At 37.5% G+C, this 15,629-nt stretch overlaps 2 long non-coding RNA genes across 3 annotated transcripts in view; one reads left to right on the forward strand and one right to left on the reverse strand.

Moving 5' to 3' along the window:
• Nucleotides 1-279: 279 nt before the first annotated feature.
• On the reverse strand, nucleotides 280-8,051 carry LOC128248600 (uncharacterized). Its single transcript, XR_008264782.2, has 3 exons — nucleotides 7,793-8,051; nucleotides 3,294-3,442; nucleotides 280-636 (listed from the first exon to the last, which is right to left on the reverse strand). It is a non-coding gene; the product is annotated as an uncharacterized LOC128248600 (long non-coding RNA).
• A 339-nt stretch (nucleotides 8,052-8,390) lies between these two features.
• The window catches only part of LOC149134499 (uncharacterized), a 28,135-nt gene continuing 20,896 nt past the window's right edge, over nucleotides 8,391-15,629 (forward strand). For both annotated transcript variants that reach the window (XR_016242937.1, XR_016242938.1), the window contains exon 1: nucleotides 8,391-8,511. This is a non-coding gene — a long non-coding RNA (uncharacterized LOC149134499). The remainder of the gene's footprint in view (nucleotides 8,512-15,629) is intronic.

Below are 15,629 nucleotides of genomic sequence, written 5' to 3' on the forward strand. Positions count from 1 at the left end.
TCTCGTGATTGGCTGCAAATATATGCCAACCAACCACAATAGAGTCTTGCTGTTGTGTTTTTAAACTTGTAGGCATTTTCAGTTTTTAGTTTTTGTTTTTCAAGATCTGTGAATCCCAGTCCTGGTTTTTAAGTAATATATTTAGACTCACCGTACGGGAATGCTTAGCGGTATTTTTTCCTGCTCTTTACGACCTTAGTTTAAATATCGCCGAGGTCAACTTTGCCTTTCATCCTCTCCGTTTCGGAGACGATAAAATAAAGCAGGGGTTTTCAAACTTTTTGACTTGCGGACCCCTTTATATTTCAGGCTTTGCCTTAGGGACCCCCTTATAAAACGCTTATGAAATTTATACATAAATATTTGCTTAAAATAACATATATTTTTACATTTGTTTATTTAACAGTATTTAACAAATAGGTTTATTGTCAATTAAAAGATTTCGATTAAAAACCATATATAAAATCAAATTGCCCATAAAAAGTATTTGCTGTTCACGGACACCCTGTCTTGTCCTTGCGGAACCCCTGTAGTCCGCGGACCACAGTTTGAAAACCACTGAAATTAAGGACCAGTCAAATATTGGAGTCGAAGTAATTGACTACCTCCCTTTCCTCTTCAATTGCTGGCCTTGTGCTAAAATTAGAAAAGAAAAATGATCAAAGGCGGCAAGCTTGTAGAATTGCTAGCGAATCTGACAAAATGCTTAATGACATTTCTTCCGGCTCTTTACTTTTTGAGTTCAAATACTGCTGAGGTCAACATTGCTTTCATCCTTTCAGGGTAGATTAAAATAAAGTACCAGGCAGGTTCTTTGGTTGCAGTAATGTTAAGAAGCTCGTTACATGTACTATAGCTACTCCTCCGTCGTTAAAGTGGAGGCGCAATGGCCCAGTGGTTAGGGCAGCGGACTCGCGGTCATAGGATCGCGGTTTCGATTCCCAGACCAGGCGTTGTGAGTGTTTATTGAGCGAAAACACCTAAAGCTCCAAGAGGCTCCGGCAGGGGATGGTGGCGAACCCTGCTGTACTTTTTCACCACAACTTTCTCTCACTCTTACTTCCTGTTTCTGTTGTGCCTGTAATTCAAAGGGTCAGCCTTGTCATACTGTGTCACACTGAATATCCCCGAGAACTACATTGAGGGTACACGTGTCTGTGGAGTGCTCAGTCACTTGCACGTTAATTTCACGAGCAGGCTGTTCCGTTGATCGGATCAACTGGAACCCTCGACGTCGTAAACAACGGAGTGCCATACATATACGTCGTTAAAGCAATGTGCCTGCCCAGTTTATCAGCAGCATGATGTGTGTGTGTGTGTATATGTGTGTGCACGCGTGCGTGTGGTTTATGTGTGTGAGTCTTTCTCTTTGTGCTTGTCTCCATCACCACTTGACAACCAGTGTTTGTTTGTTTATATCACCGTAACCTAGTGGTTCGGCAGAAGAGATGATAGCGTAAGTATTAGACTCAGAAATAGTACCGGGGTAGATGTGATTGACTACACCCTTCGAGACGATGCCGTAGCATGGATGCATTCCAATGACTGAAACAAGTAAAAGACATAATATAAATATCGACAGATAAATGCAACAATTATACTTCACTCAGGAGACTCGAGGTCCACGTTAATTGCAGGTCCGAGTAAGGTGAATAATAAACAAATAACATCAGACGGATAGTGGTTCATTCACTACAGCTGTTTCAGGTGAATTTATGCACGAATTGAACATTTTAAAAGTTCGCCAGAGAGTTATGAAATGGTACATAAAGGTATTCAAGGAATGTCTTTTTTTTTTTCATATTTTTAAATGTATATTTTTAAATGTATATTATTCACCTGAGGAAAACGCTTTTTTTTTTTCGCATGATGAAATAACTCTACTTATTAATAAAAACAAAACACGTCTGAAACAGCTGTAGTGAGTGAACCACCATCCACCTATTGTTGTGTGTGTGTGTGCGTGTGTGTGTGCGTGTGTGTGTGTGCGCGCGTGTGTGTGTGTGTGTGTGTGTGTGTGTGTGTGTGTGTGTGTGTGTGTGTGCTGTATCAAATAAGCAGTAGCTGCTCAGTTCATGAAAGCAGCAGCGGCATTAACAGCAGCGGTGTTAGGACCAGCGGCGTTAGCAGCCATAGTAGTAGTAGTAGTAGTAGTAGTAGTAGTAGTAGTAGTAGTAGTTAGCTGTTTTTATTTGTTTGTTTTGTCCGTAGTTATCGCAGCATCTGAGTACGACAGGCATCTGTTTCAAATCACATCCAGAGTTATATTTCAGGTTTTGGTTATGTCATTCATCAGACTTTCTATCCGCCCATGACCTACTCGTTGTTATTTCTAACCACCACACAACACTCCTTTAAACAGACTTACACACACACAGGGGACGTCCACCCGTAACTTAGATACCTCACACTGGACACACAATACTTCTGTTTACAGATATCTTGAACATAACTCCTAATGGCGGTACAAAACGACGACCTAGTCTACATCAATATGTCACGAATACACACATTTTAGTAATTACTTCTTTGAAAAATCGATATTGTGTTAGTAATAGAAAATTAAAAAGGAAAACCAAACCTGGTTTTATTTATATGAAGCAAATGCTTTGTCACCTGATTTGTTGACTATGTAAGAGGTTCCATTTGAATATCATAGCATGTTTGTGATGAGGTACTGTCTGATACACCATTTAGTTATATAATGGCCAAACGTATAGCTTGAAATCTGGGCTCTGTCAGTTCTTATAGCTAGCGCTGGATTAATGATTTAGCAAAATAATTACATGCTTAGGACATCAAGGGAGGGGAGGAGCAACACAGAAATGATAAATGGTTTACGACACAAAAGAATTCACTTTATACTTGCTAAAATAATATTTGAAATGGTTTATATGATCAGAAATATAATTTCGACGTTTTCATGGTGTCGTAGTGAGGAACTCATTAAAGACATTGCAATAAAAAAAAGTAGGAGAAAACTTTTCCAATATAAGTGGAAATGTACAAGAGTAAACATTATTTTTCTTATTATTGGTTTTGTTTCATTCAGAAAAATAAAAATTTATTTTATGGTTTATTATTGATTATATTTTGAATTTTAAGAGCTTAGGGACTCTATGGGTCTTAATCCAGCCCTGCTTATAACTAAGAACTGTTTTACTCCCGAACAGCTGTTGAGTCTATATACTTTGATGAGAATGCAGTTCCCATATCCGTGATGTATCTACTGTTTCGCACCATAAATAGTCAGAAAACAGAGTTGAACATTGTAGAAAATGCAATAAACTCACCAAATCACTATTCTTTTACAGTAGAGATAAACCATTGTTTCAGAATTTGCAGTATCAATTCTCAACTAGGCAGAGTTATAGTATGTTGGGGGTAATGAATCCGGGCAGTTACTTAATAAAACCGACCAACACCACTAAAGGAAACATTGCTTAAAAGAGAAAAGAAAACGCAAGGGGAAACTGATAAAATTGTATTAAATATGGAAGAATGAAAGAATATTAGAATATAAGAATAGAGATCAAGGTAGATATAACATCGTAAATGAAGAGTTCTGTTGTGAATGTTGAAAAACAAAAGATAAATGGCTGGATACTCAATACTATGGAGTTGAAAAACTTTAAAAAGCAGTATAAGAAATATATGGTAAAACAAATGAAATCAATTACAGTAAATACAGGGTTAAACAAAGTGGTAGCATTAAGAACAAAATGAGAACATACTGTTTGAGCATGCGCAGATTACATTTACATCGGTTGAATACAGAGGAGTTACGTTGATGAGAACAGAGCTTGTTTATACCCATTTATGATGTTGTTAATAGAAACAAAAATTTTCAAGAAGTAAAAAGAAGATAAAATAAGTGAAAGATGGAAAGGCAAGTGGACAGATGAAATACTAAATGACACATTAAAAGCATTTAGATAATCGCAACAAATAGTTAGTTATATATGAAAGTGAACACATACCAAATGAAACGACTGTTCCATTACCAAAGAAACCAAAAGTTAAGGACAGGACAAAGTTTAGACCCATATGTCTAATATGTCTTCTGAGTAAACTATTCCTAAAACCATCCAACAAAAAAAATTACACTATGACGTCCGTTTGTCCTTAATGGCCATTGATGAAGGTCTGACATGTCCACCTTGCTGGATCACCATTGCCTGTAGTTGAAGAGTCCGATGCTGGAATGACAGTCTCTGTCACACAAACCGTACTTGTTGGCTTTCCAGTGTTGTTTCAGTTGTAGCAATGACTTATAACTGGTAACTGTTGCTCTCCGAGTTGTATCGACACCGATGGCGAGGCGGAAGTGTCCTCTCCGGTGTGCTATTCGGTTCTATCTTTCAAATATAAGATATTCGATTGGATCTAAGCTTGTGCAGTATAGTATGGAGGACAGGTTATTGCCCGTATAGCGAACTCCTCTTCTTCATGTCATTGATGGATCCAAAGAAACAACGCTACCGTTACATATCGAGACAAGCATTGTCGCAGGAGTTTCCAGAAGGAAGTTGTAAATAATGTCAAACTGTCTAAGGAGCTCTGACACCCGATTTTCCCTAAGGATTTAGTTCCGAAGCCTTTACTGTAGCTCGGTCCCTTAGACGTGTTGCTTCGCCAGACAAGAAAAGTTCCATCTGCCCGACTGACTCTGGGACTCTGGCAGGCGTTTACTACTCTGGGTCAGAGTAGACTTGCGAACAACAGTGGCCAAGAGGTGATTCCACTCTCCAACAAAGAATTACAGCAAGAATAAATATATCAATAGGAAATGGATCTTCGATAAGAAATGAGAAATTGTGAAGAGAAATGTTCGACCAGAAAACTATTAATGTATATATATGAAAGTGCTCTAGACATAAATCAAGATGTTCTTGGTTTTGTTTTATTGACTATAGCAATATATTTGCCATAACGTGGAATTCCCTAACGAGATTTCTTTCTTTTTTGTTTTCGTTTTTCATTGACATCCATATTCATTAACTTCTGCGTAACACGGAAATCAATACGCTCTGAAAATCTTACCGTATCATGAATTCCGTAACATAGAAGCGCTCACAAATCTCGGAAGCTCTATCTTCCTTCCAAACTAGAAAGTATGGAAAGAAAAAAAAGACGTCATATGAGCAAACGAGCTGCTAGAAATTAGTGTTGAATTCCCCTCAAATGACAGTCCACTATCTTAAATACAGAAACAAGACATTGGACTGTAGTCATATATATGCGCTGTCTGAAAATTACGATGGGATGGTCAGAGCTGAAATATCATTCAAAATATCTTCGTTCAAACAAAAGTATTTTTAAAAAATCAAATTCTCAGCCTGCCATCTTAAACACGTCAGCCCTAGGCAGCCCTAGATATGAAGTTTGAATTTAAAACTGGATTATCTCGACCGGAACGCCATTCTTTACAGGTCAGCAATCTCATAGCAAACCTGGGGCTAAAACAATAATAATTACAACAAGCATATCTGGTAGATATCTGTCGTTCGATGAAGAGGATTCAGTTGCTCCATTAACTGAGTCACCTGTCCACTGAATGAAAGTGTAAGCGGCTGAGTACTCCATATACTTGAGTAGCCTTAACGTAATTCTCAGGAAGAAACAGTGTGCAACAAAGTTGTACCTTCGAACTTCTGGAACAATCCATTCGGCGGTGTTCTATTCAGTTTTCGTCTGTTCAGTTTCACTGATAAGGTATGGCACAACCGGAAGCTATAAAAGGTGAAAATTACCCACAATGCCAAGCACGGAGAGCGAACTCAGGTTTTCTGGGTTGCTCAGCGAACTTCTTACTCATTCAGCCATGAAGCTCCTGTACGCGCTTATCTCAAAAAATACTGTTAGTGTAGTTCATATATCCTCTTGGTGTCTGCTGTCAGGGTAGCCTGTCTGAGCATGCAGCAATGTTTAAATACCTGTGAAAATAGGTAGCTGTCAATGTGTGTATGTGTGCATGAAAGGACGTGTGTACGTGTACGTGTGTGTGTGTGTGTGTGTGTGCGTGCGTGTGTGTGTGTGTGCGTGTGTGTGTGTGTGTGTATATAAGTGTGTATGTGTGTGTGTGTGTTTTGTGTCTGTGTGTGAGAGAACGAGTCAATTAGAATGCCTTTCTTCTTATGTGTATATCAATAAAAACTATATCTATGCATGTGTACCTATGCATATCTATTTTGATTGTACGTCTGTCTATTTCTATATGTGTATGTGTGCATGTGCGTGAGCGTGCTTGTGTGTGGTTGTGTGAGTACCTGTGCATATGTGTGTGCCTGTATGTGTGTCTGTGAGTACATATATATTATAGATATATACACACACACGCACACAGTCATATATAGATACTCACGGACTCACAGACACACATACGCACACGCACACATATGCACAGGCACTCACACAATCACACACACGCACACGCACACGCACACACACACACACACACACACACACACACACACACATATTCATAAATGGAATCTTCCCAAAACATCCCCAGTACTAAATAGGAAATATACGTAGAAGGTAGTCATACCCCAATACCCACAGTTTATATATACACAGGTAGAGTTGTTGTAGGCTGTTATGTAGACGTATATGTGCTCGTGCACGTATATATATATATATATATATATATATATATATATATATATATATATATATATGAATGTATGTAGGTAAATGGAAATGTAAGTAAACAGATAAACAGATAGACAGGTACATAAGTAATATGGACAGACAAGCACACACACACCTGCACACATACATACGCAAATGAAGACTAAAACACATGACCAGATATACACACGCACTCTTCACACACACACACACACACACACACACACACACAAGGACACATGGAGACACATCCATGCATAACAGAGGTACTCACATATATACACACACACTCACACACACACACAAACATACACACACAAGGAGACAGAGGGACACACATGTGCACACAAACAAAAAGAACGCCGCTCTGATAACCGACTGTCAACGACTATTGAAAACGCCGCAAGACGTTTTATATATATATATATTTATATATTATCTATCTATCTATCTATCTATCTATCTATCTATCTATCTATCTATCTATCTATCTATCTATCTGTGTGTGTGTGTTTGTGTGTATTTGTGTATAAATATGTGTGTATGTATATTATATATATATATATATATATATATATATATATATATATATGTAGGCGCAGGAGTGGCTGTGTGGTCCCGGGTTCAGTCCCACTGCGTGACACCTTGAGCAAGCGTCTTCTACTATAGCCTCGGGCCTTCTGAGTGGATTTAGTAGATGAAACTGGAAGAAGCCCGTCGTATATATATATATACATGTGTGTGTGTGTGTGTGTACGTGTGTGTGTACGTGTGTGTGTGTGTATGCATATATGAGTATACGTGTGTGTGCATGCTAATGCATGAACGCTTGTGAATGTATACGTGTAAATATGCATAAATATATAGATAATCGAATGTGCATATACACAAACTAGCACCAAATTTTAAAGAATACACTCACTAGAATACATACATACATACATACATGTGTACATACGTACATATATTCATAGATAGATAGATAGATAAATAGATAGATAGATAGATAGATAAATAGATAGATAAATAGATAGATAGATAGATAGATAGATAGATAGATAGATAGATAGATAGATAGATAGATAGATAGATAATCGAACGTGCATAAACACAAACTAGCACCAAGTTTCATAGAATACATAACCGGAGAGAAACGCACTTATGTCCACACGTATAGTTAGTGTTGAAGACAGGTCATCCCTGGCAGACGACTTAAACGTCCGAGCTGACACATCCATGTGTGTAAGTATGTGTGATTGAGTGTGTGTATATGTGTGTTTGTGTGTGTATGTGGGGGGGGGAGTGTGCGTGTTGTGTGTGTATGTGTCGGTGCGTGTGTGGTGAGTGTGTGTATTCGTCGGTGCGTGTGTGGTGAGTGCGTGTGTAAAAGTTATGTGTGTGTGCGAGTATGTGTGTGTGTGTGTGTGTGCATTAGTGTGTGTGTTATGGGGATGGTGCACGTATAGATATTCACACACTCAGACGCACACAGATATATATGCATACCATTTACTATATTTCATAACATTTGTGTAAATAACAGATAAATACACACACACACACACAAGCATATATATATATATATATATATATATATATATATATATATATATATATCTGAGTGCGTGTGTGTATTTTCACCCATGTATGCATACACCCACACATGTAGTGTATGTATGTGTGTGTATATATATATATATATATATATATATATATATATATATATATATGTATGTATGTATGTATTGTATAGTGCGTGTCTGCATATGTGTATATAAAGCGCTTAGACATGAAGAGCTCTCCTCAAATGAAGGTTACAGAACTTCACTCTGCCAACTGCCAACGTTATGCTACGTCAGTTGAAGAAATTTTGGCAAGGTAACCTTTCTAGATCCTTCCCAATACCGACCTTTACGAAGAGATAAGTGGAAAGATGATTTGCTGCAGAATGCCTTGCCATCATTTTTCTTTCTAATTCCTTTCTCGTATCTGTTTTTCTTCCTTTCTGCACGTATTTCTGTTTTCTTCAGCTTTTCTGCTTCATATTTCGTTCTTTACTTTTGTTCTTTGAATTTTTTTCTTTTCCTTTCTTTACCATCTTTCTTCTTTCTTTTTTTTTTTTACTCTTTCTTCTTTTGTGCATTGTTTGACTTTTCTTACTATGTGTTTTCATTCCTTCTCGTGTTTCGTTCATTCTTTCTGTCACTCTTGTTTTTCTTCGTCATTTTTTTTGGGTTCTTCCTGTCTTACTATCTATCCATCTGTCTGTCTCTGACTCTCACTCTCTCTCTCTCTCTCTCGATATATATATATATATATATATGTATGTGTGTGTGTGTGTGTGTGTGTGTGTGTGTGTGTATACAATTAAACCTTGGGAGAGGCATTATGCCGGTAATAAACACACGCACTGGTTCAGTCCTTTATTAATTTATATAGTTTTTTGTTAAATTATTTCATTGTTTATTACCGGCATAATGCCTCTCCCAAGGTTTAATTGTAGTTCTTTCAACACACGTATCCACATCAAGAATCTTGCACACGAAATACACATACGAAATATATATATATATATATATATATATATATATATATATATATATATATATATATATATATGTATATATATATATCGTGTGTATATGTGTATGCATGTATATCTGAGAGAGATATATTTTATTGTCTGGGGAAAGTCGTTCCCTTTTAGTGCCCTATTATTTAACACACTCACCGGTTCGATTTCAAATCATTTATTTTTTTTTCTAAATTTTTCGTTGCGTCTTGCAAACTTTTCGTTATATATCTAAACATACATTTGTCTGTCTATCTCTATTTGAGTCTATCGGTTCATTCATCTGTCAATATTTCTAACCCTCTATATCTCTCTCAGATACACATGCATACACATATGCACAGACACTCATACAATCTCTTTCTCTCTTTCACACATACACACAATCACACACACACTCTCACACACACTTATTCTGTATCTCAAACTCAAGCGCTCTCATTGTTCTCCATCCTCTAGTTCATTCACTTTCTCAAACTTCATCACTTGCGCGCGCGCATACATACTCTGAGTTTCTTTTTCACTCACTATTTGTATAACTCGAACTCAGACATTGTTTCTAGTCAACTCTCTCTCTATCTCTCACTCTCTCTCTCTCTCTCTCTCTCTCTCTCTCTCTCTCTCTCTCTCTCCCTCTCTCTCTCAGTATCTAGTTTTCCGTCTACGCGTACAGCTGTACGGACATATATATATACACACACACACACACGTACATAGATACATTCGAACATACATAAATACTTATATACATTTGTATATATGTGTGTATGTATGTATACATATACATACATACATATATACATACATATACATACAAACATATATATATATATATATATATATATATATATATATATATATAATGGGAAATATTGGAGTCAACAAGAAGGGGTACGGTTGGACATTTATTTTTTAATTACTACAATTGTTGGATCTATTTTAAAACGGGGGCACCAGTTTTCATTTATGTTTTATGTAGTGTTTTTGGTACCGAAAGACTTCCAAACTTCGTATACTTATCTATTTTGTGTTATAGAACAGAAAAAAAATTTTGTATTCGAATTTATTTCATGTAAAAAATTGTCTTATTTCGATAATTTCTACTAATCACTGACGTCTATTCAGTTGAAAACAGTTAGCACTGTAACGGTGTATATCGTATTAATCCCCTAACCCTAACCCTAACCCTAACTAGACTGTTAACCGTAACCGTAACCCTAACCCTAAAACTAACCCTAACTCTAGAATCCGAACTCTAAAATTGTTACACACATAGATACGCACAGCGTAATTTATTATATAAACAATATATGCGTATAAATTACGATTAAACCGGATGAAATATGCCACAGGGAATAACATTTTTATGACCGCCCAGCAGTAACTCTATTCAGCTGAATAGACGTCAGTGATTGGTTGAAATTACAGAAATACGACAACTTTAACATGGAATAACTTGCGAATTCCTTTTTTTTGTTAAGAAGACTAAGAGTAAAAGATGTTTTATATGACACATTCTACCAGTGTCCCAAGTTTCAAAGTGTTTCGTTAGTGTTTCGTTAAGAAAATACTGGTGCCCCCGTTTTGAAATAGATCCCAATTGTTTCCACGCAATGTAGTTCTCGAGGTGTGCAGGTACTTGATTATGCAACTGTTTCCCTGCATATATATGTATGTATGTATGTATGTGTGTGTGTGTGTGTGTGTGTGTGTGTGTGTGTGTGTGTGTCTGTGTGAAACAAGAGCGTTGTGGTTCACTTGAAGCATTGTAGTACAGAAGTAAAATAATGAATTAAATATATAAATATAAATATATATATATAAAGGCGACTCGAGTTTCAAGGCTATTTCCCTTCGTCATGGCCGGTATGACAGACTAATTCTATTATATATATATATATATATGGATGGATCAAAACAGTTTGATTCAAATTCGTTGGTACTCTGAGTTTCAAAGTGTGATGCTAATCCTCAGCCATTTCCAATGGCTGAGGATTAGCAACACACTTTGAAACACGAGTTTGAATCAAACTGTTTTGATCCATACATGTGTTGAGTGCTCTTCTTTCGTTTGTCTACTTGCTCGTATTATAGGTGTGTGTGTGTGTGTGTGTGTGTGTGTGTGTGTGTGTGTGTGTGTGTGTGTGTGTGTGTGTGTAAGAGATAGATAGACTTAAATACATTGGCACAAGCGCGCACACACACACACACACCTTACATACATCTTGCACTGCAGATAACACCCTTCATCGGCTCTCAACTGGCGATCACAATTGTTTCGGCACCTGCCGACAGTACTTCTTTTGAGCAGTATAGATGCTGTTAGGTTCTTTTAGACCCAATCTGATGTACGTTTTCCCTCCCTCACTGTCAAATATGGAGCTACAATACTATAACCAGGTATAGCTGCAACCACTCTGACCAGCAGCAACTATTTTATTTAACTAAGTTACTGAAGATTCTTTTCCTGCTATCAACTCTTGTCTCTCTCTCATATATATATATATCAACTAAATCCACGATGAAATATCTTCTCTTTTCTCCTCCAGCTTGTGAATCGCAGCTTTCATCCCCTTTCTACGTCCAGTAGAAAGTATAAAAGAATATATATAGGCGCAGGCGTGCCTGTGCGATATGGAATTTGCTTACAACATATGATTCCAGGTTCAGTTTCACTTTGGGCAGGTGCCTTGTACTATTGCCCTGGGCAGACTAATGCCCCATGGGTAGGTTTTTTAAACAGAAGCTGAATGAACGAAAACCGTCGTGTATCTGTATGTTTGTGTGTGTGTGTGTGTGTGTGTGTGTGTGTGTGTGTGTGTGTGTGTGTGTGTGTATGATGGACTCTCCCCTCGGTTTCGACGAATGGTTCTGCGACAACGTACCCTCTCTTTGTCACTCATAATGCTTATGAAATCCATTCCCCAGCGGAATAGTCAACTTAAGAACATAATATAACGTATGACTAACAAATTTTGATTTTATTACCATTACCGATGTAACAATTTATTCTTCGCATTCTGATGATGTTTACTAAAACTAGTAATCGAAACGATCGTAAATGCTACCGTCTTCTTTGGTAATTAATTCAATTAAAGGCATACCAGCGAAAACGACGAGTTTCTCCTTCACATCCATTTTCTTCTCGTATCTATCTATCTATCTATCTATCTTTTTTTTTCTTTCTTTTTTTCTCTCGATCCCTTTTGATCGAACTCCCCCCTTTTTCCCTTCCTACGATCCCTTTTGATCGACACCCCCCCTTTTTTTCCTTCCCCCTCCCAAAAAGAAAAGCTCTACATTGTATTTGTCCCATCTTCGTTGAGCTCTGTGTGGCTAATAAAAGAAATGTATCTCTCTCTCTCTCTCTCTCTCCCTCTCTCTCTCTCTCTCTCTCTCTCTCTGTATATATATATATATATATATATATATATATATATATACATATATATATATATATAATATATATATATATATATATATATATATATATATATATATATATATATATATATATTTTTTATGGGAGAATGTACGAAAAAAAAACAACAAACGAGGACTATATATATATATATATATATATATATATGTAGATAGATAGATAGATAGATAGATAGATAGATAGATAGATAGATAGATAGATAGATAGATAGATAGATAGATATATCGTATGTATATCATATGTATATATGTATGTATCAATACATACATACATACATGCATACATGCATACATACATACATGCATTCATGTAGCACATTGCCTAAATACCAATCTTAAGAAATTAGGCTTCACAAAACCAGAAAGGAGAATGCTGATTCGAAGATTACAGATCCAATCCATCATTGGATCTGAAAAATTCTGTAAAACTGTCCAGAATTTTATCATTTATGTATATACGAGCATGTCTATACATTCAACTATATGCATTAGAATACATACACAAAACATACAAATCTGCGCATATGCATACAAAAATACCCTGTTGATGTTGAAATTAGGCGGCGAGCTGCAGAAACGTTAGCACGCCGGACGAAATGCTTAGCGGTATTTTGTCTGTCTTTACGTTTTGAGTTCAACTTCTTCCGCCGAGGTCGACTTTGTCTTTCATCCTTTCGGGGTCGATAAATTAAGTACCAGTTGCGTACTGGGGTCGATCTAATCGACTGGCCCCCCTCCCCCAAAATTTCGGGCCTTGTGCCTAGAGTACAAAAGGATGTTGTTGAAATTCTAATGAAGGAGCCTTGGATCTTGGTTAGAAAACGGCTCTTTCTCTTTTGGCAGGAAATCTTGAAATAAAACTGAATAAAAGCATGCATACATACATACATACATACATACATACATACAAACTTAAATATATACATCGCGATAGTATACAAATGATAACAGAATTCTATAGTTAATATGTACACCTGTATCATGGTATATATTGTAAATGCCTTTGTGTGCCCGTGTGTGCGTGTATGCATATGTACGTGTGCATATATACATACATACATACACACACACACGGGCACACTCACATACACATGGGTAGACGCGCACGCACACACACACACACACACACATTCACAAACATACACACACGAGACAGCAAAACGAAATGACACAGAGGGTTTCGGCAGGAGGACGTGACTATAGTGGTGGGCGGGCTTCGTTGTCCAGTCTAAAGTCTCCCCTTCTCCCCCCCCCCTGTAGATTACTGTATATGGTGGTGATAGTGATGGTGGTGGTGGTGGTGGTGGTGGTGGTGGTGGCGGTGGTGGTGCCGCTGCTGATGGGGTCCGTGCAATATGGCACCATCAGGACGTTCCCCACTGCCATTATCTTCATCACCGCCACACCTTCCAACATTGCCGCCACTACAATCATGGCCCTCACCTCTATCTACTACCACTATTAGCACCTACTATCACTACACCACCACCACCATCACCACCACCACCACCGCCACCACCGCCGCCACCAACACTAACAATTTAATGCCATCCACTACCACCACCACCACCACCGTCAACAACACCTCTCCCACTACCATCACGCCCGCCACCACCACTGCTATTTCCAATACTACTACTACTACTACTACTACCACTTGCACCACTACCGCCACCACCACTACTATCATTCGCCGACATCACCTTCATCACCACCTCCGCTACTGCCATCTCCTCCACTTCCGCTATCTCCAATACTCTTACTACTACCACTTGCAGCACAACCAACACCACCACCACCACCACCACCACCACCACTACAACCACCTCCAATGACCCAGTCTGAGATATATCCCAGCTGTTGTCTGTCATGTAAATCTAATAGTATCACGTGACGGTGGTTCCTGACATCACTTGGAACTGAACCCGCCTCCCCTACCTGTAATATTTTCGCTGAGTTTATGCTGTTTTTGTTATTGTTTTTTTTAAAATCGTTGTTGCTTGATATGGCTGTTGTTGTTTTCCTTGTTATTGCTCATTGTTGTTGTTGTTGTTAAATCACAGGTTGTTTCTGAAAGTCATGAAAAGCATTAAAACCACCATATCTTCCAATATTTTAAAATACAATTTAGCGAGATATACATACAAAAGCATAGAATGTATGTATGTATGTCTGTCTGTATGTATGTATGTATGCATGTATGTATGTAATAATACAAAGAATATATATGCATGTATACACACATATATGTACATACTTACATCTACATGTGTATATATATGCATATCGGGGTACAGGACGTTAGAACAATGAACTACAGACAACGGAACGAACACAGGAAAACGGAAAGCCACTTGGAATATTCCTTCATCAGCTGCCTCTATTCTAACCCGACGTTTCGAAGAATGTATACACAAGTAAAATTACTATATATAAAGGCACGAAACTGGATACTAGTATTTTTGGTCGATAATTAAACGAAGAATCACGGCCCTTCTGTGTCTGTCCTACGTGTACGTTTTGTAGTATTATTTAACGCATTTTTCATTTATTATTTATATACATGCATACATGCATACATGTGTGTGTGTGTGTGTGTGTGTGTGTGTGTGTGTGTGTGTGTGTGTGTGTGTGTGTGTGTGTGTGTGTACGTACGTGTGTGTGTTTTTATGTTTCAGTCATTAGACTGCAGCCATACTGGGACACCTACTTGGAAAATTTTAGTCGAACGAATTAACCTCAGTATTTCTTTTTCTAAGCCCGGTACTTAATTTTATCGATTTCTTTTACCGATAAGTTACGAGGATGTAAATATAACAACGCCGGTTGTCAAGCTATGGTGGGAGATAAACATAAGCACAAACACACAAACACATATACATACATACATACATACATACGTACATACATATATACATATATACATATATACATACATACATACATTCGCCATGATAGATCGCTGACCACTAAACACATTTTT

Source organism: Octopus bimaculoides, chromosome 8, assembly GCF_046866305.1.
Source record: "Octopus bimaculoides isolate indiv1 chromosome 8, ASM4686630v1, whole genome shotgun sequence".
NCBI lineage: Eukaryota > Metazoa > Mollusca > Cephalopoda > Octopoda > Octopodidae > Octopus > Octopus bimaculoides.